The following is a 20,274-nucleotide window of genomic DNA, read 5'->3' as shown; positions in this document are numbered from 1 at the left end:
AAGCAATGATAGGTGTTGATGAGGATGTAGAGAAAAAGGTATACCCATACATTGCTGGTGGCACTGCAAATTCGTTCAACCACTATGGAAAGCAGTATCTAGATTCCTTAGAAAACTTAGAATGGAACTACCATTTGATCCAGCTATCCCATTCCTTGGTCTGTACCCAAAGGACTTAAAATCAGCATACTGTAGTGACACAGCCACCTCAATATTCATAGCAGCACAATTCACAATAGCTATACTGTGGAACCATCCTAGATGCCCTTCAACAGATGAATGTATAAAGAAACTGTGGTACATAAACACAATAGGATATTACTCAGCATTAAAAGAGAATAAAATTATGGCACTTGCAGGTAAATGTACAGAGTTAGAGAATGTCATGCTAAGTAAAGTAAGCCAATCTCCTCCAAAAGAGGCAGAATGTTCTCTCTGAGAAGTGGATGCTGTCCCATAGTGAAGGAGGGGTGCGTGGGAAGAATGGAGGAACTTTGGGTAAAGGGGCTGGAGGGAGGGGGTAGGAAAACTGATGGAATGAGATTAACATCATTACTGTAGGCACATGTATGACTGCAGATTCGGTGTAACTCTACATCATGCACAACAAGAGAAATGAAAAGTTGTACTCCATTTGTGTACAATGAATCAAAATGCATTCTGTTATCATGTATAACTAATTAAAAAATAATTCATCTTCTTCTTCTCCTTTTTTTTTAAGAGAACCACTCCTTAAGAGTAAGGATTATACTTTTGGAGAAAGGGTAAACCTGAAGTGAATCAATCCTATCAAAACCTAAAACTAACCTTTGGTAGTATGGAAATTATCTGTTGGTACTTTATCTACACCCATTCATTCCCAATCTTCTTGAAAAACAATAACATCTACCAGAATTCTTATAGTTGTTCTCCACTACATCTAGAATTAAACCAAAAATTAAAAGGGAGGTTAAAAAGCAGGATAAATTGCCAAAACCTAAGAGAAACAACAGACAATAAAAATAGAATAACCAATGGTTCAGATATTTGAATTCTTAAACCAGGAAATTTAAAAAAAAGCTGTGAATAATATATTCAAAGAAAATTATAAAAACAAGATTGGAGAATTTCAGCATGGAACTAAACTATAAAAGAGTAAAATGTAAATTCAAAAAATAAAAAGATTGAGATTTATAATTTAATAGATGGCATTAACAGTATTTGAGACACAAAAATCCAATAATTGGCAAAGTATAACAAAGATCATTAGGACTTAAAATCACCATACTACAGTCATGCAGTGATATCAATATTTAGAGCAGCTCAATTCACAATAGCTAAACTATGGAACCAATCTAGATGACCTTCAACAGATAAATGGATAAAGAAAATGTGATACATATACACAATGGAATGTTATTGCCTTAAAGAAGAATGAAATTATGGAATTTGCAGCTAAATGGATGGAGGTGGAAAATATCATGCTAAGCAAAATAAGTCAAACCCAGAAAACCAAAGGCAAAATATTTTTTTTTTTTGTTAGTGGATGCTAATCTATAATGGGGCTGGATGGGGAAGAATATAGGAACTTTGAATTGTTTAGAGAGGAGTGAGGGGAGGGGTGAGGGAATGGGAAGGATGGTGGAATGAAATGGACATTATTACATGTATGATTACATACTGGTGTGACTCTGTACCATGTACTGCCAGAGGAAGGAAAAGTTGTGCTCCATTTGTGTACAATGTGTCAAAATACATTCTACTATTATGTATAACTAATTAGAACAAATTTTTAAAAAAGAATTCATAGAAACTCAAAATAAAATAAACCCTCATAAACAACAACAAAAAAGAGAAAAAATATATGAAAATAACACAGAGGGAAGAAAATATGATGCTTAGAAGATTAAAAATGTAGAAAGAACATAATAATTATGAGAAATGGTGAAGTTATGACATATGCATCATCAAAATTTTATAAGGCAAAGTAGAAATCAAACAGAAGAAATATGTTAACAATGAATGACTGAACATTGCCAAAAAGAGATGAAAACCACACATTGAAAAAACAGTCTTCAAACAGAACCAATACAGAGAAATCTATGCTCAGGCATTTTACAGACAAACTGGTGAATTTATAGATAAGACTTAATAATAGTCAAAGATAAAGGATACTTTCCATTCAAAGAAACAAAATATAGCTGACTTTTCAAAGGAAATGATGAAAGCAAGAACATGATGGAATTCCAAAATCATCATCATCAGCATCATCATCATCTGATAACCAAGACATCTTTGCATAACAAAGTATCACTCAAAAATAAAGACAAAGTAAAAACAAATTTAGATACACAAAACTAAGGGAATTGTTGAGTGGCAAACACAGTGTAAGAACTAATGAAAGGAATTTTTCAGAATTTTGTAATATTATTCCAGATAGGAGCACAGAACTACAGGAAGGAATAGAGTACCCTGGAAAGAGTAAATAAATAAACAAACGTAAGTGAATATTGGCTGTTCAAGTCAACAAATACAATGTCTTGTGAAATATAAAACATGAAAAAATGAAATATTCAACAATAGCACAACTGCAAGGTGGGGGTTAATAGAGATAAACTATTTTAATGTTTTTTGTTATTTTAGAATAGGTAAAAGTAATGATAAAGGTAGATTGTAGTAAGTCAGCAAGGCAGATTAGAATATGTATAGTAATTATTAAAAGTAACAAAATTTTAATAATTCATAAATAATATAGAAGGGAAAATTTTAAAAGTATCTAATTCGAAAGAAAGCAAGAAAAGAAAAGAATGTACAACTTGGAAGACTTTAACCCAATTGTTATGGACTGCATATATGCATCCTTCCAAAATTCCTATGTTGAAACCCTAACCTCTTCAGCGAATGCTACCAAGTAGAACCTTTGTGATGTGTTTACATTAAAATTAGGTCATGATGGGGCTGGGGATGTGGCTCAAGTGGTAGCGCTCTTGCCTGGCATGCGTGCGGCCCGGGTTCGATCCTCAGCACCACATACAAACAAAGATGTTGTGTCCGCCAATAACTAAAAAATAAATATTAAAAAATTCTCTCTCTCTCTCTCTCTCTCTCTCTCTGTGTGTGTGTGTCTTTAAAAAAAAAAAAAATTAGGTCATGACTATGAGCACCCATGATTACAGCAGTGTCCTCATAAGAAGAGAAAGAGACGGAAGCTGCTTCTCTGGGCCATTTGGAGACACAGTGAGAAAGGGGCTGTCTATGAAGCCAGCCCTCACCACAGGACATTGCTGGCATCTTTATTTTAGAACTCCCAGCCTCTAGAACTGCTAGGAATAAAGTCTGTTGTTTAAGACACCCTGTCTAGGGCACTTTTGATATGGCAGCCTAAACCAAAACACTAATCAATAATCTTTTAAAATGTAAATGAATTACAAATCCAATTAGAAGACAAAGTATTTAAAAGAGAGATACTTTAGATGTGAGTGCACACAGAAGCTCCTACAGTTTGGATCTTCGACATCAAAGGCACATTTGTTAAATGCTCATTCCTCAGAGGGGGCTGTTAGGAGGCTGTGGACACTAAGAGGCGGGGCCTAGTGGGAGGTCTTCTGGTCACTGGGATGTGCCCTGGAAGAGGATGCTGGGAGCCTGGTCCACTCATCTTTTTCTCTTTTTCATCCTGGCTCTGAGGTGAGCAGGTCTCCTCTGCCATGTTCTATCTGCCATTATGTATGGCCCTGTCACAAGCCCTGAATCAACAGTTGAAGATTTAAGTGCATCTTTCTGAATAATCTTCTTTTTTTTTTAAATTTTTTATTGTTGGCTGTTCAAAACATTACATAATTCTTGATATATCATATTTCACACTTTGATTCAAGTGGGTTATGAGCTCCCATTTTTACCCCATATACAGATTGCAGAATCACATCAGTTACACATCCATTGATTTACATATTGCCATACTAGTGTCTGTTGTGTTCTGCTGCCTTTCCTATCCTCTACTATCCCCCCTCCCCTCCCCTCCCCTCGCCTCTTCTCTCTCTGCCCCCTCTACTGACATTCATTTGTCCCCCTTGTATTATTTTTCCCTTTCCCCTCACTTCCTCTTGTATGTACTTTTGTATAACTCTGAGGGTCTCCTTCCATTTCCATGCAATTTCCCTTCTCTCTCCCTTTCCCTCCCACCTCTCATCCCTGTTTCTGAATAATCTTCTTAAACAAGTGCATAAAAATCAGTAAGGAGACACATGATTTGAATATCATAAATAACAAATTTGACCTTATTAACTTGTATAGTATAGATATATCCCCAACAAGTGAGAATATACATGATTTTAAGTACATGTTAAACATTAAAAAAAGTACCTTTATATTGAGCATAAAGCAAGTCTCAAAAACTCAGCATATAGAATATATTATGTATAATAATATTCTCTGATAATAATTGGGATTAAAATAGAAATCAGTAATCAAAAATAAATTAGAAAATTACCATGATTTGAAATTAAAGAACACAACCCTCAGAGAAGAAAAAAAATGGAGATTAGGAAATGTTTTTAACTCAGTAATCATTAAAATGCAATGTATAAAAATTTGTGGGAGGCAGCAAAATCAACTACTAGAGAGAAATTATAGCTTTAAATGTATACATTAGTAAAAGAAGAAAGGTTGAAAGAAAAATATCTAAACTTGTACCTTAAGGTATTAGGAAAAAAAATAACAAATTAAAGCTAAAGGAGGTAGATGGCAGGAGATAATAAACACAAGCAGGAATCAAATTAACAAAAAGGTGGAGAAATTCACAAAAAAACTAAAGATTGTTTTTAATTAGCCAAAGTAAGATTGATCAATAGAGAGAGAAGGGATGAGAAAATATATAAGATGATCAGAAATAAAACGGTAATACTATTATAGTCCAAAAATCACATTAAAAATAACAAAGTAACAATATGAATAACCATAAATCTGACAAAATCTATGTGAATTTTCAAATTCCTTCAAATCCTAATTTATCTAGAATGACACAAGAAGAAATAGAAAATATAATCTTATCCATTGTGGTAATTAAGTCAAAAATCAAAATTAAAAACATTTCTCCCAAAAGAACTTTAGATCTATAAGGGTTTCTGTGATAAGTTTTCCTAAACATTTAGAAAAATGTAATTCTATTAAATATTATTTGCAAAAATAATTCTCAGCATAACTCTGATACCAAATCTGGTAAGTGCACTTCAAGAACAAAATATAGGAGTCTAGTACCACTCAATAACATAGATTCAAAAATCCTAATCAACATATAAGCAAGAAAATATTCAAGTTCAATTATATATATATATATATATATATATATATATATATATATATATATATGAATAGAGTCTAAAATATACTCACATGTGTACAGTTGCCTGTTTTACAATAATATAATCCAACGGTGTCCAGATGTTTTTTTCAATAGTTCTTTACTGATTACATATCTATGTGGAAAAATGAACCCTGACCCACACCTCATGCCATACCATACACACACACGCACACATGCATGCCCACACACGGTAATATGAGATGAATTGTAGGTCAAAATGAAAATGATAAAACAGTTAAGCATAGAGTAAATTTTTTGTGATTAAGGGAGAGAAAAAATTCATTAGTAGAACAATTGTTAAGTACACATGTGTTAACTATAAAAATTAGATATTATTAAAATGAAGTACACTTAAAAGTTCTTTTATTAGAAGACATCATTTTCAAGTGAAAAGGCAAGCCACAGATAGTAAGAGGTTATGTGCAACTCACCAATACAACAAAGAATGCATATGCATATCCAGAATACAGCTAAATGGCCTCGCAAAATTAATTAGAAAAATATGAACAAGCACTTTAGAAAAGATGATATTCAAATGGCCAATAAAAAATGAAAAGATGTTTAATATAATTAGTAATCAGAGCAATGCACTGATTACTTATGGAGTAAAACCATAAGCTACCTAGAGACATCCTGTATGGCTAAAAACAACTGTGACAACAACATTGAATGGTGACAAGGATCTAGAGCTACTAGAACTAACATATATTTCTGATGGAAGGGTAAACTGCTATAGCCATTTTGCAAAGCTGCAATGATCTATTCAGGTTGATTAGATGTATGTTCAATTAAAAGGTAAGAAATGAGTATTTTTACCTACTAAAAAATATATTCAAGTCTGCTATCTTTTAAGTATCCAAAGCAAAAGAAAAAAAAGGGGGGGGGAAATGTCCACCAACAGTAGAATGGACAAATGTTTATGATGTACTTACACAATATATTACTACTACTAAGTAAAAAAAAAAAAAGAATATCATAATGGTATGTGCTACTGAATGGATGATTCTCATATACCTATGTTATAAGAAACAAATCAAGCACAAAGAATACTTCTGTATGATACAATTTATGTGAAGATCAAGATGACACCAATATGCGATGATAGACTTCTGAACAAGCTTATCTTTAAGAATGAGAATTGACTGGGATAGGGAAAGGAGTCTTCTGCGGTACTGAAAACCTTTGGTACCCTGACCTCACAGTATATGCATATAGTGAACTTTATATAAGTTATAACTAAATATTTTATTAGAAGTAAATTCTTTAAGCAAGTATATTGATAAACTGAACACTGCTTTTATTCAGTAATAATAATAGTAAACATGTGACATGTACTGACAATCAATACTATTTAATTTAAATGTGCTAAATTAAATGTAGCTAAACATGTTAAAGCTAAGAATATCTTGAATCTGTCAAATGTGTAATAAACCAAGAAAATTCCTAAAACATTATATTCAACACCTCTAATTTTCAAATAAGAGGAAGAAAAAAATGGGAAAACAAAAAAGGAAAAAGAAAAGGAGGAGAAGAATAAGACAAAAATGGAAAGGAAAATAAAAAGCAAAGAATAACATGGTGGAAATATAGTGTATCATTAATTATAATAAATATAATAAACTAAATTGTTCAGTAAGTTATAAACTATCAGATAAATAGTAAATATTTATTTGTTACATATTTATTATATATGTTTATTTAAAAGTATTTAAATAAGTATGTATGTTTAAACCCAGGATTTAAATTTAAAATTAAATTAATTTAATTTAAAATTAAATTACTACATATATATTTAAAGCAAACATTCAAAATGATTTAATATCAAAGGATGAAAGACAGGTAAATTATGAAAATGGAAATCAAGACTTGATTTTATGTTTTTATAAACTAAGATTATAAAACAAAAAGTATTACTAGGTACTCCTAATGTAGGATCCTTACATTCTGCATTAAACTTATCACAATTCAGTAATAAAATAACTTCAATATATAAATAAAAAGATATAGATCTACAATGACAAGTTGCCAAATTCATGATCATATATGGAAAACTTAACAATTTCTATAATTCACAATTCAAGCAGATATAATTTTGGTAAGGATATGTAAAATCAGATTCATAATTCACACACTTATTCTAAAGGTACACATTGAACACTATAAAATTAGAGAACACATTTTTTTCAAGCAAATAAAGAAAACTGACTAGGCAAAAAGGTCAGTTTCAATAAATTCAATGGAATTGATATCATAATTATCTGAATACAATATTAGTTATTTAGGCTAAATAATTTATTAAAAAAAAACTTTAATCTTACACAAATTCTTCCATAAAGTAACAAAAAGAAAAAACACTACCCATTTTTTGTGATAATACCAAAACCAGACAAGGATAGTATAAAAAGGGATAATTACAAATCAATATCAATTCACACTAGTAGATGGAAATATATAATGTTTGTCTTTATATATGTATATATAAAGTTTATATATGTATATATATGAGATATATGTCTACTATATATACATATATATATATATATAGTTGATATATATCTCAAATTAGCTTTATTTTTGAAATACAAAATGAATTTAATATTATAGCTTTAAAACTATGATTTACATCAATATATTTAAAGCAAAAAATTATATGATACTTTCAATAGCTATAGAAAAAGCATGTGATGAATCATCCACTTATAATAAAAGTGCTCATCAAAAGAAGAAATAGAAGGATGGTGCAATGAGATGAACCATTACATGTACGACTGCACATATGGTGTGACTCTACATCATGTACAACCATAGAAATGTAAAGTTGTGCTCCAATTGTGTACAATGAATCAAAATGCATTCTGCTGTCATATATACCTAATTCAAATAAATAAAAAGAAGACGAAATAACCTTCCTTATTGTGGGAACAATATTATATACAAAACAATGCATGGTTTAAAGCTGATATAATAAAGTCTTTCTCTTTATTATTTTAAAGACAAAACAAGATGTCCTTTTCTTCTTTTATTCAACATTATTTTGGAAGGCCTAGCCAATGCAATAAGACAAGGAAAAGAAATTAAAGGTATAACAATTAGACAGGAAGAAACAAAATTGTCATTATTTTCCAATGAAATGACTATATAGCCAATCTGAAAGACTCTACAGGTAAATTTAAATTAATTCATTCTATCAAATTCAATTGACAAATAATAGCATATAAAAACAGCAACTGGATTTGCATGGGCTAACAAGAATAAGCTACAGAATATAACTTGTATGAAAGAAAACATTTACAATAGCAGTAAAAGATACAATGTACTTAAAAGTAAATTCAACAAAAATTAAGCAAAAGAAATATAGGGAATAGTAGCACAAACTGTTAGAGATAACTTAAATAAGCAGCCTCATGTACCAGGATATTTGAATGTATTACCCCAAAACCATGTGATGAAAATTTAATCCCTGATACTGAAGTTTTGAGAAATGGACCTAATGAAAGGTAATTGGGCTATGGAATATAATGAATGAATTAATACCATTATTTTGAGAGTTGGTTTGTTATAAAATAAGGTGTTCAGAGACCTTTTACTCTCTGTCACCCTTTCTTTTCCCTTCCACTATGAGATGATGACACAATAAAGGACTTGCCAGATGCAGTTCCCTTGATCTTAGATATCTCATCCTCCTAGAACTAAACCAAAAATTTCTATTCCTTATAAGTTACCCAGTATCACTATTCTAACAGCAACACAAAACCAGACTAAGTCACAAAGTTAATGTACTATCAATCAAGATCCCAACAGGCTTGCTTGTTTGCCTACTTTTTAGTTTTGGAGAACATGACAAGTTTATTTAAATATTTATATGGCAGGTCAAAGGTCCAAGAACAGTTAAAACACTGTTAAAGTAGGAGACTAAACAGATGGGAGCACATTTTCCTATCAGATTTGAGGACTCATTATAAAAACTATAGTATTTAAAAATTATATAGTATTGTTCCTGAGTTAGATAAAAAGAGTAAAGAGCTTAAAACAAGTTTGTGCATATATGGAAAACTTAATTAATGCAGAACATCAGTGCTGGGACAACTAATTATCCATACAAAATTTTTAAAAATGTAAAAAATCTGTTTCCAAGTGGAATAAGACTAATTGTTGACTGCAATATCAATAAAAGTATCTTGAAATAAAAATTCAAAGATTATTTTCATTGAGAGAGTCAGAGATACAGAGAAAGAAAGAAAACCTCAGAAGCAAACTGAAAGCAGGCATTGGCAGCATATATTGCTACAAAGGATTGATTAGCATGCAGATTATATAATGAAAGCACTCCAAGAGAAAGACACACAACCCAATATGAAAAGGAGCACAGGACAGGAACTAGAATTTCACTCACAGAAAGCACAATACCTAATCAACATATAAAAAGATAGTAGTCTCATTAGTTATTGGGCAATGCTAACTGAAAGCAGGTGAAATGCTATGCCCTCTCTGTCTGATTGGGTAAAAATGAAATTTGACAAGACCAGGTTATGACAAGTATGTGGAGCAACAAGAACTCCATGCATTGCTAAAGGGAATGCAAACTGGTTCAGCACTTTGGAAACAGCTTGTAAATAACCTGATGAGGTTGAACATACACAAATCTAATAACCCAGCGACTCTACTCGGAGGTGTGTACTCTAGAGAAGCTCCTGCAATGTGTTAGAAGATCCATTTTCTGTTAATATACCCTGCAGTGGGCAGCATTTGAAAAGGCCCTCCCAGCCCTTCTTCCAGGTTTTCATGCCCTTGTGAAATCCCTTCCCTTAGTGGGCTGGATCTAGTCATTTATGTCTAATGGATAGAAAATAGCAAAAATTATGTACGCTATTTTTGAGGTTAAATGACAAAAAGATTCTTCTTTCTTCCTTTCTCTACGGAAGCCCCCTTTACGTTGGGAAAGTGGCTGACCTTTATGCAGAGGCCCAAGTGACAAAGAACTAATGTGTACAGCCAGAGTCAGGTGGGCGGAAAGCCTTGCTGCAGTCCAGTGAGTCAGCTGGAAGGAGGTCCCCTGGCCCACTCCTATCCTTGAGAGGGCTGTAGCTCCAGCCAACACCTTGATTCCTTGACTGCAGCCTATGAGAGACCTTGAGTCAGAGACTCCCAACTCAGCCACCTTGGATTCCCCACCCACAGAGTCCGAGATAACAGGGAGATAATAGGGTTTGTTTGGTTTGGTTTGGATTTTTTGGCTTTAAGCTGCTAGGTGTTGGGGTAATTTGCCACCTAGTTATAGATAGCTAATACTTCTCCCAAACTAGAAACAACCCAAATGTCCCCCAGCAGAAGAATGGACAAATTAGAGTCTATTAAACCATGAACAATGAAACTGGAAGAAGCGTCAACAGGGTGAGTCTTACAGACTGAAGAATATGTATGTACAGGGTGATATTCCTTAATATGAAAGCTAAAAATGGGGAAACCAACACTTATATGCTTTTGGAACACACACATAAATGTGGTAAAGCTATAAAGAATATAAGGGAATGATTAAGACGAAAATCATGACAGATGCCATGTCTCCAAGAAGGCAGGGGGAGAGAAGAGCTCCCCCACCCCCCAATATGGCATCTAAGGTACTGTGTTGCACTATTTCTTAGCCTAGAAGATTGTCAGTATTCATTTATTATCCTTTAGATTGCTTTTAGTTATTGTGCATTCTTTATACCCAAACATTTTTTTTTTTTTTATAAAGTGAAGCGAAACAAAAAAGAAAGCAAATTATTGAAATGCAATTAATGTACAAATAAACAGTTTGGAGGATGAAAGGATGGACAGATGGTTGGCTGGTCAGCTAGGCAGAGACATTCTGTTCTTTATGTCTAGTTAGAGCTCTACTTCTTCCAGGAAAGTTTCCATGATTATCCAATTGGCAAAGATTTTCCCCCTACACTGTGCTTAAGGCCTTCTCCCTCCTTTTCAGGTTGGGCCAACTCAGCGGCCAGCTGGGGGCTGTTTTTCTAGGAACTGTGGGATCCAGCACTGGCTGCGTTAGGCCCAGTGCATTCCAGGCTAACATTTTCCGCAATCCCCGCACCCACGCTCGCCACCCCCCCCCCCCCCACCTCCCTCCTCCAGTACAAACAAACCCAGAGCCCTGGGCCCCTGCAGCACTGGGGAGCTGAGGACTTTAACCTTGGGGGGTTAAGCAGAGACCAGCTAGCCCAGAGGAATTCAATATCGAGCCTCCGGCGCGTGAGACAACATCACTTTCAAGGGTCCTTTGAACAAATCTCAAAAGCTCCTTTTGGAACACAAACCAAATAACTCGAAAATAGGGGGTCCTCCGCCTCCGGGCAAGCAGAGGGAATAACAATGGAGCGAGCAGGAAACGGGTTTTGAGCTGCAGAGAAAATTCTAAGAAGGCCCAGAGAGGAAGGAAAGACCTCTGTGGAACACCTCTGCCACCCTGGGGCATGCACACGGAGCCCCCACACCAGTCCACACCTCTCCCGGGCATTCGCCGCCTCAACCCCTCTCTCCCTCTCCCCGAAGGGGTACACAGCCCTGGGCCTGTGGCCACTGCAGGCCTCTCCTGGTCCACACCCACGCTGCCCCACTCACCCTCTGCCCTGCTATTTATTCCCTGCAGAGCGGGATCCGGCAGAAAGGACGAGCTGGGAGGAGGCAGCAGTTGTTCCGAAAGGAAAGGAGATCCTCCAGCGAGAAGGGTGGACGCTAGCTGGGGGACGTGGAATGTCGCAGGCTTGGAAGGGGGAGCGAGGAGGGGGGCGTCCTCGGGAGCTGATTGGCCTCCACCGGGTGTGGGTGGAGCTAGGCCCCGAAGCCCACCCCAACCCCACCCCCAGACCCAGCCGAGGCCCCGCTTTGTGTCAGTTTCTACCCCAAGATGCGGCCCCCAAACCGGGGTTGGAGACCCAGGCGCCTGCCCTGGGCGAACAGTGGGCCAGTTTGTTAAAACTTTTTTTTTTTTTTTTTTTTAAGCCCATAAGACTATTTATGAACAACTAAGCAATGATCGTCTTTACATGAACTAATATGCAGCTATTTTACTACTATTTAAATATATGGATGCTAGGGATTTTTAATTTAAAATCTCAAATTGCAGTAAAACGGAGAGTATGATTCCATTCATATAAGAGAATATTCTCACATTATTTTGTTTTTATGTGGTGCTGAGGACCGAACCCAGTGCCTCATGCATGCCAGGCGAGCACACTATCACTGAGCCACAAGATACATAAATAAGTAAACGTGTTTTTTGGTTTTTTTTTTAAAAAGAAAGAAAATATTCTCTGTGTGCTTATATAAGGGGTGGGGCTAATAGTGAAAAAATCTGCTATTGACCATGTTCACAACCACTGATTTGTTCTAAAATAGCACAGGCCTTGTTTTATAGGTTTAGCAAAGTAGTCAGGTGTTAATAAGGTGTAACAGACAAAAACACATCAAAAGCAAAATCCTGGACTCTGAAGCTTCCCCCGGCCCTACTTGCAAGCTGGGGAGGACATATGTTTCTGTAGCTACTATAGTAAATTATCACACACTTAGTGGCTTTAACACAACATAAATTTATTATCCTACAGTGCTGAAAGTCAGAAGTCTGGCACAGGTCTCCCTGGCTTATTACCGAGGTGTAGGCAGAGTTACATTCTTTTAGGAGGATGTGGAAGAGAATTCATTTTCTTCAACCTTTCCATCTTCCAAGCCTCTGCCTTCAATTCTCTGGCAACAATCTCATCACTTGGACTTTGGTGTTCATTGCCACACTTCTTTGGAGTCTCCAGACACTCTCTATTACAGAACACTTGTGATTACACTGGGCCTCTCTAAGTGATCCAGGATAACCTCCCATCCCTCAGTCAGTCACCTATGCATCTTAATTTTATCTGTAGACTCATGTTCACAAACCATGAGTTCTTGCTAGGTACCACTGCACATTCCCAGGTTCTGGGAGTTAGTGTCTGGTCCTTTTCAGGGTCATTTTTGTGTCTACCACAGAGGGTTGATTGATTTCTAGCTCTGTCCTCATCTGTGACAGTGGGTCTGGTGATCATCTCTATCTCACAGGATCACAATTGGGATAAGTCAATGCAGGTAAAGCCCTTAAAGTGGTACCTGGCACATGGCCAACTATGTGAATGTCCATTATGACCACAGAGATGAAGGGATCCTTGGGGACTCTTTCCATGAGTCTTTGCATTACAAATGGCCAGTGACTTCAGTTTACAAAGCAAGACACTTCTCCTGCCTTGTGGGTCCTTTCACCTCTGCTGCTGGCCCCCTCCCAACAGTAAACCCTTCCCACTCTCTCCTGAGAGAGTGTGGATTCTCCCTGTTCTGGTCTGCATCCCTCAACTCCAAGTCCTTCATCCCTTTTGATGCTCATGTTCTTTGGGGCATTCAGCTCACTCTTCTCTCTTCCTCCAGTTAATTAAGTTCCTTAGAGGTAGAAAGCGTAGTGGGTAGAAAACCAGTAAACTTGCCTTATCCTCTTACCGCCGCTTACTAGCCACTGAAAAGTCCACCGCTTTTCAGGATTGTTAACACAAAAGATAATGTGTGAGAAAGGTCGTGCCTAACTCCTAGGGCAGTCACGACTAAGCCGGGAGTCTGGCGCGGGCTCCCTGCTCCACTCCTTGGCTCCCTGGCGCAAAGCCAGTCGGCAGAGAGCGTGTAGGTGACGTCAGAGGAGCGGAGGGGGCTGGGCTGGGCCGGGGGAGTCTGGAGGAGGAGGGTGGAAAAGCTGCGCTGGCTTGGCCTGAACCTCTCCTACAGCTTGGTGCTGGAGGGGGTGGGGTACGCCTGGAACGAACACACACACACACACACACACACACACACACAGGAGGCGCCCAGAGGACTGTCTCCCCGTGGCAAGGGATTTTGTTTTGAAAGAGCCCTGGCACCTGAATTTCAAGGTCCTGTTGCATCTCGACCTGTGCGAACCCTTTCCGCTGACTGCATCTCCGTGGTCCTTTCTTGATACAGCAGATCCGAAGAGATGTGTTAGTTGTCAAACTCTGATCAACTGCACAGCAAAAACAACACCAGCTAAAAATGGTGGGCTCTGTGCGTGTGTGTATCTGGGAAGGGAGGGCGACACTCAGGCATGTCCTGCTGGCTGTCAGCATCTGCCAGGAGGAGGGGTATGGCAACAGAGAAATGCAGCTGTCTCCGCAGAGAGAATGAGGAAGAGAGAGCTCAGTTGCAAGGAACTCTGGTCCTTTGGAAGCAGCCCACAGTCCCCAAACACTCTTTTGCCTTCAGAGGCCCCTCCGAAACCCTGTTCAGCTGCACAAACACGCCAGGCACCGGGAGCCTCTCCCCATGGTAGTCAGAAACCCGCTTTGTGCTGGTAGCCACTAGTTCTCTTCCAAAAACCTCTGAGAGGCAAGCTTCCATTCTGCCCCCCCTCCCCAAGAGGCTGGCAGAGTAGTTGTGAGGAAGCTTAGACTCACAGGAGAGTGAGGAGAGGACCCAGGGCACCAGGAGGTAAAGAGTAAAAGAGGTACAGGGAGGGGAACTGCAGTTGTCCCTCAGAATCCCTTCGCTGCCTGTTAGACTGGGATGGGGGGCTCTGGGTTTGGTGCCCCCAGATAGATGCACTTTGTAGAATGCTACCATGACATGGAGGTGGAAGGGGTGGGGAGAGGAATAGAGGGAGAATCAGAGGCCTACTGGATGCCTTCCCCCTTGCTAGACTGGAAGCTAGGATGGGTGAGAAGAGAGTTGGTGCTGAATAGAACCTGCCCTTGTCGACTTGGCCTATGTGGCCTGCAAATCTCTTTTCAGTTTTATGCAAATTGTAGTCCCAAGTTTTGTCTATAGTTTTGGAAATATAAACCAGTACCCACTCTCGAAAATATGGGAGAGAAGTTTCTTCAGCTGTGTAACTAAGTTTTTCAATGCTGCTTATTTTGCATCCTCTCCCCCACATCTCAGTTTGGTAGCTAAGACTTATCATTCCTTGCCTCGGTGAGTTTATCAATGCAGAAAGCAAAGTGTCAGGGCAACCTCATAGGTGTTACACAGAGCACTACACTCAGGAAGCCCCCTGTGCTTAGGAGGCCTGATAATCAGGAAGTCCTATGCTTGGTTTAATGCTCTGCTGTTGCCATCTGGAAAATTTCTCATATATTTTGCATGAGAGGCTCTGCATTGTCATTTGGCACCAGATTCACAAATTATGTAGCTGCTCTTGCCAAGCATCCTGAAGGAGTCAGGTCTTAGTAAAACCAAGAACTGCTAAATAGTGTTTTAAACAAGCTGAGACAGTGTTGTGAGGGGGGAGGCCCTTCAGAGTTTGCCACCAGGAGACAGTCTTGAAATTCACAATGTCTGGTGAGCTCCAGCTAAGCACCTGCTTTTCCTATGTCACCTAGAATTGAAGACTAGTAGCCCTTGTTAAGGAGGACCTCGATGGTAATGGCTCAAGAGCCATACGGTGCCTCATCCTTTAACTTTTTTTTTTTTTTTGGGGGGGGGAGATTTAAAGGTCTTTCAGGTGTCCTTGTGACTCTGCATTTATTTTTCTAATTCAAGTTGCCACACCACGGGAATTCCCCCCTGCCCACCCAGGGGAATATGTACAGTGGAACACTTAGGACAGGATCATGAACCCAATGCTACAAAGGCCAGAGAGCACTGTAAATGAGAGACGTAGGCCTGGTGTGATGTTAGGAGGTCATGCAAAGTATGACAAACACAAACTCTTCTAAAGGGAGCCCTAGACTATTGTGCATGAGAATGCAGGCCCTTGTTCTATTTTCAGATTATTCAAGAGAAGCTGGGAGTCTGGATCCTTGTGTAAAACCTGATTTATTAAACATTTTAAAATTAAAAGGATTAGACCATTATCCAAGCACCCTAAACACACTTCTGGGAACCAAACCTAGTGCCTGAGCTACTCCTTTGTGACTTCTACTGTAGGTGAATTTGAAAACATCTTTCTGTTATCTTATGTCATATGCATCATTCTCAGTTGAAAACATCCCATACATAAAACAAAAATGCTTTGTTTTTATTAAGCCAACTGAATTCTGACACTGATAGTCTATCCTGCTGTTAACAGAAAACCCCATCAAAACAGTCTTTCCCTGGGGTCCAGCCATCCCCTCTGAGGTCTGACCTTCCCTTATCCCAGTCCTAATGATAATCATGCTCAGTGCTTGATTAAGGTAGTGTGTGCCCAGCAGTTGACCAGAAGGTATTTCTTTAGGAAAAAAAAATCTCATTCTCTCTCCTATAACACAGTCTCCAGTTCTCTTTTAATTTAGAGGCCCATGAACACACTTTTTCCAAATGTGGTGGCAATGGTAACACCAATGCCACTACCTTGGCCTATTTGTGTTCTATTACTCTTCTTAGTTTGATTATTAGAACTTTTCTTTGCTATGCAGTGTCATTTTTCCCTAAGTTATATGTAGAAACAATGCACTGTTGTTGATTTCCTACAGATCACATTTAACATATGCATTAATGTACAGAGTTTATTTTATCAGACTTGTACAAAACTGTGTGGTAGTCAAATCAGTGAAATCCTTTTATTCTGTATAAAAACAAAATCACACACACACACACACACATACACACACACACGCTCATACACTACAATTATTTGTTGAAATAGTAGGTTGTTGGAAAATCAAATAACAAAATGCAATTTTGTTGTTCAAAAGTAAAAGCAGAGAGGGTCAGGAGAAGGTGGGAGGGGAAGAACAGATCTGCAAGACAGGACCATGTCCTCAGCCATCAGTTGTTGAGTCTGTACCCAGGTATGTGTGCCAAGAGCAAATGCTAGGTGGGGGGCTATGGCCTCCTGTCCCCCAGCATGGGAGCTGTGGGTTAGTGTGCTCAGTTCTAGGGCTTATGTAATGGAAGGAACACGTTGGAAGAGATGTGTCATTATCTGGGCGCTCTGTCATTATCTCCAGTGTGATGCCGAGCAACCCTTTTTCTTCTTGGGCTCTCTGCTTTGCTGAGGGGAAATGAAGAGAGGATATCTTTTCAACACAGCAAAAGAAAACAAATAGGACAGGACCGTGAAATTCCCAGATGAGGAAAACAGAAAAAGGAATCAAGAAAATCACTAACCACTGTGGCACCCAAAGAAAACCCCGAACCCTGGGTGTACCTACCTCCTGGCATTCCACACATTCTCAGTAATGTGACCACACGGGCCCCACCCAAGGACTGTTCCTCGGCCCCTCATCCTGCCACCTGTGAAGCTAAACCTGCAATGTTCCTGAATCTCATTGGAGGAGGTCAGAAGCGGGGGAGCTTGCAGAGGAACTGCTCTTGATTCAATGAGGTTTATAGACACAGCTTGTGGGGCTTCTATGGAAATTCATACACCTGTGAAGAGAAATTTCAAAAATGTCTTGTAATCTTTTGGTGTCTTTAAAATGTGCTCTCCCCCAACCCAAATTCTTTTTTAGGCATTAGTTTTGACAGCCTTCTTGCCAAAATACTGTCAGAGACACATCCTTTGAAGTTGCTAGTCTCAACTGGCTGATGAAAATTATCATCAAGTGGCCACCAGGTAAAGAAGTACAAAGGAAAAGGAAGGAGGTTGTTTTGCATTAAAATACATAAATATAATTTAAAATCAGAGCTTCCTTACAAGAATGGAAATAATTAGTCATAGGCCTGGGTTTTGCAACAGCATTAGGAACCCAGGCTGTGACATGCCCACGGAGCAACTCACTGTTTCAGATGGTTGGGGGAGGAGAAAATATTTCCTTTAGGCAAAGTAGCTAAAAAACAAACCAAATCTGATTCAATGAGCTTCAAATGCTGAGCGAGGCAGCAAACAGACTATGACAAAAGCAGAAGCGAGGCAAGCAGTTTAGAAAGGTTTTTTTTCAAGAGGGGATGCTTGTATCTAATGCTTGTATGTGGTTCACTGTGCTCCATGGACATTCTTCCACCTTAGCAAGTTAGGGGCTTGGTTTAGGGGGCTGGGATGGAAGGAGAGTCGATGCCTTTAAATGTCCAGGATTGTTTGAAGGCCTCTTCCTGTGGTCGGAGTCTGGATGAGTAGCTATAGGAAAAATAAAAGAACGAACCAAAAATTATGGCCTAATGTTAAATTGTTTTTCTATTAAGAATTTAAACAGAAAGGGGGAAAGATTAAAAAAAAAAATCTCTCTTTGTAAGACCCAAAGAAACTACTCTTAATACTATCAAATATTAATATCTCTTTTAAATTTCTATTTTTAAAAACGAATGCAAATAGTACCTTACTAATTAACTAAACGATTTTTAATAACTTTTATTTTGAAATAATTATGGATTCACAGGAAGTATCAAAATATATTGGGATGTTCTGTGTACCCTTCTTCTACTTTTCCTCAATGGTTTGGTTTTATTTTACTGAATTATCACAAATACTAAACAGACATTGGTACGATCCACAGAGCTTATTCAGATTTCAACAGTTTTGTATGCTTTCATTTGTATTTATGGATGCATAGTTTTTGTGTTGTTTTATCATGTGTGTAGACTTATGTAACCACCACAATAGAGACACAGAACTGTGCCCCGGGCCAGTGGTACATGCATGCCATTTCAGCTTCTCAGGAGGCTGAGGCAGGAGGGTTGTCAGCCTGAGCAACATAGCCACACATCTTAACAAAAAAAAGAAGAAGAAAAATAAAAAGAAAAAGTTTCAGAAGTTTCAGAACTGTTTATTCCTCATCCACTTGAAAACATAATTTTTGTACACCATGGACCAGGCACAGTTCTAGGTAATAGGAATTTATCACTGAGCAAACAAAAGTCCCTGCTCTTTGAGAAGAGACAGAAAATAAAAATTTAAAAATTAATAGTATGACATAAATATCAGGTGATGAGTGCTACAGATCAAAATAAATCTTGTAAAACTAATACTCTTTGTTGACCATCTTGTAGATTTAGGCACTGGGCTGGGGGAGAGAGTTGTTTTTCCTCACATAATCTGATGAGGAAGAACCTTATCTATATTTTATATATGAATAAAATAAAGTTTATAGAGATTGAGTTGTTTATTTAAGGCTACAAAATGAACAAGTGATGTGTGCAAGTTTATGACATTTTTAAAACATCATAACAGAAGTACCCCACATTTAAAGCATTAATTTTAATTTTTTAACATTAATTTATTCTTATTTTTTAGTGGATACTCAAGACACAAGCTTAGCAAAGTGATGCTTTAGAAACACTCTCTGTGGGTTAAAACAGAGCTCGTAGTATTATTCTGTGTGTTCCATTATGTTTATTAGCTTTCCCTTTATTTCTTCTTAAAGTTGGTTGTATTTTCCTGCTCCTCAGTATTGCCATGATGAATTTTGTTGTTTTGAGTGCTGGATATTTTTTAATTCCTCTACATAGTCATGAACTGTGTTCTGAGATGTAGTTCAAATACTTAGAATTAGTTTGATTCTTTGGGGTCTTGCTTTTCAGATGTGTTAGGCAAGACCAAAGCAGCATGTGGTCTAGGGCTAATTATTCACCACTACAAAGGCAAGATGCTCTAAGTACTGCATCCAGTGGCTCATGAATTAAGTAAGAGCTTTTTTTCTGGACTGATTGATAAGAACAGGCACAGCTTCTGCTCTTTTGCAGTGCGGTCATTTCTATATCTTCCGGCTTTCATAACCCATAGATTTCAAATTATGCAGATTGAAAATATTTGGAAATTAGAAATTTGACCCAAACTATGCAACTGCTAGAAGAAAACATAAGGTCAACACTCCAACATATTGTCACAGGTGTCGATTTCCATAATAAGAGCCCTCCCTAAAGCTCTAGATATAAAACCAAGAATCAATAAGTAGGGTGGCTTCAAATTAAAAGGCTTAATGACAAAAGAAGCAAAGAGTGTGAAGACGGAGCCTACAAAAAGGCAGAAAATCTTTGCTAGCTACTCTTCCGACAGGAGTTTAATA

At 37.7% G+C, this 20,274-nt stretch overlaps 1 protein-coding gene across 1 annotated transcript in view; it reads right to left on the bottom strand.

The window, feature by feature from the left end:
• Tcaf1 (TRPM8 channel associated factor 1) overlaps positions 1–12,046 on the bottom strand; it is a 47,418-nt gene extending 35,372 nt beyond the window's left edge. Inside the window, exon 1 of the mRNA XM_071611322.1 lies at positions 11,948–12,046. The gene's annotated coding sequence lies outside the window, so the exon portion shown is untranslated. The remainder of the gene's footprint in view (positions 1–11,947) is intronic.
• Between the last annotated feature and the right edge of the window lie 8,228 nt (positions 12,047–20,274).

This window comes from Marmota flaviventris, chromosome 1 (genome assembly GCF_047511675.1).
Source record: "Marmota flaviventris isolate mMarFla1 chromosome 1, mMarFla1.hap1, whole genome shotgun sequence".
In the NCBI taxonomy this organism is placed as follows: Eukaryota; Metazoa; Chordata; class Mammalia; order Rodentia; family Sciuridae; genus Marmota; species Marmota flaviventris.
This window is presented reverse-complemented; position numbering and strand designations above follow the sequence as displayed.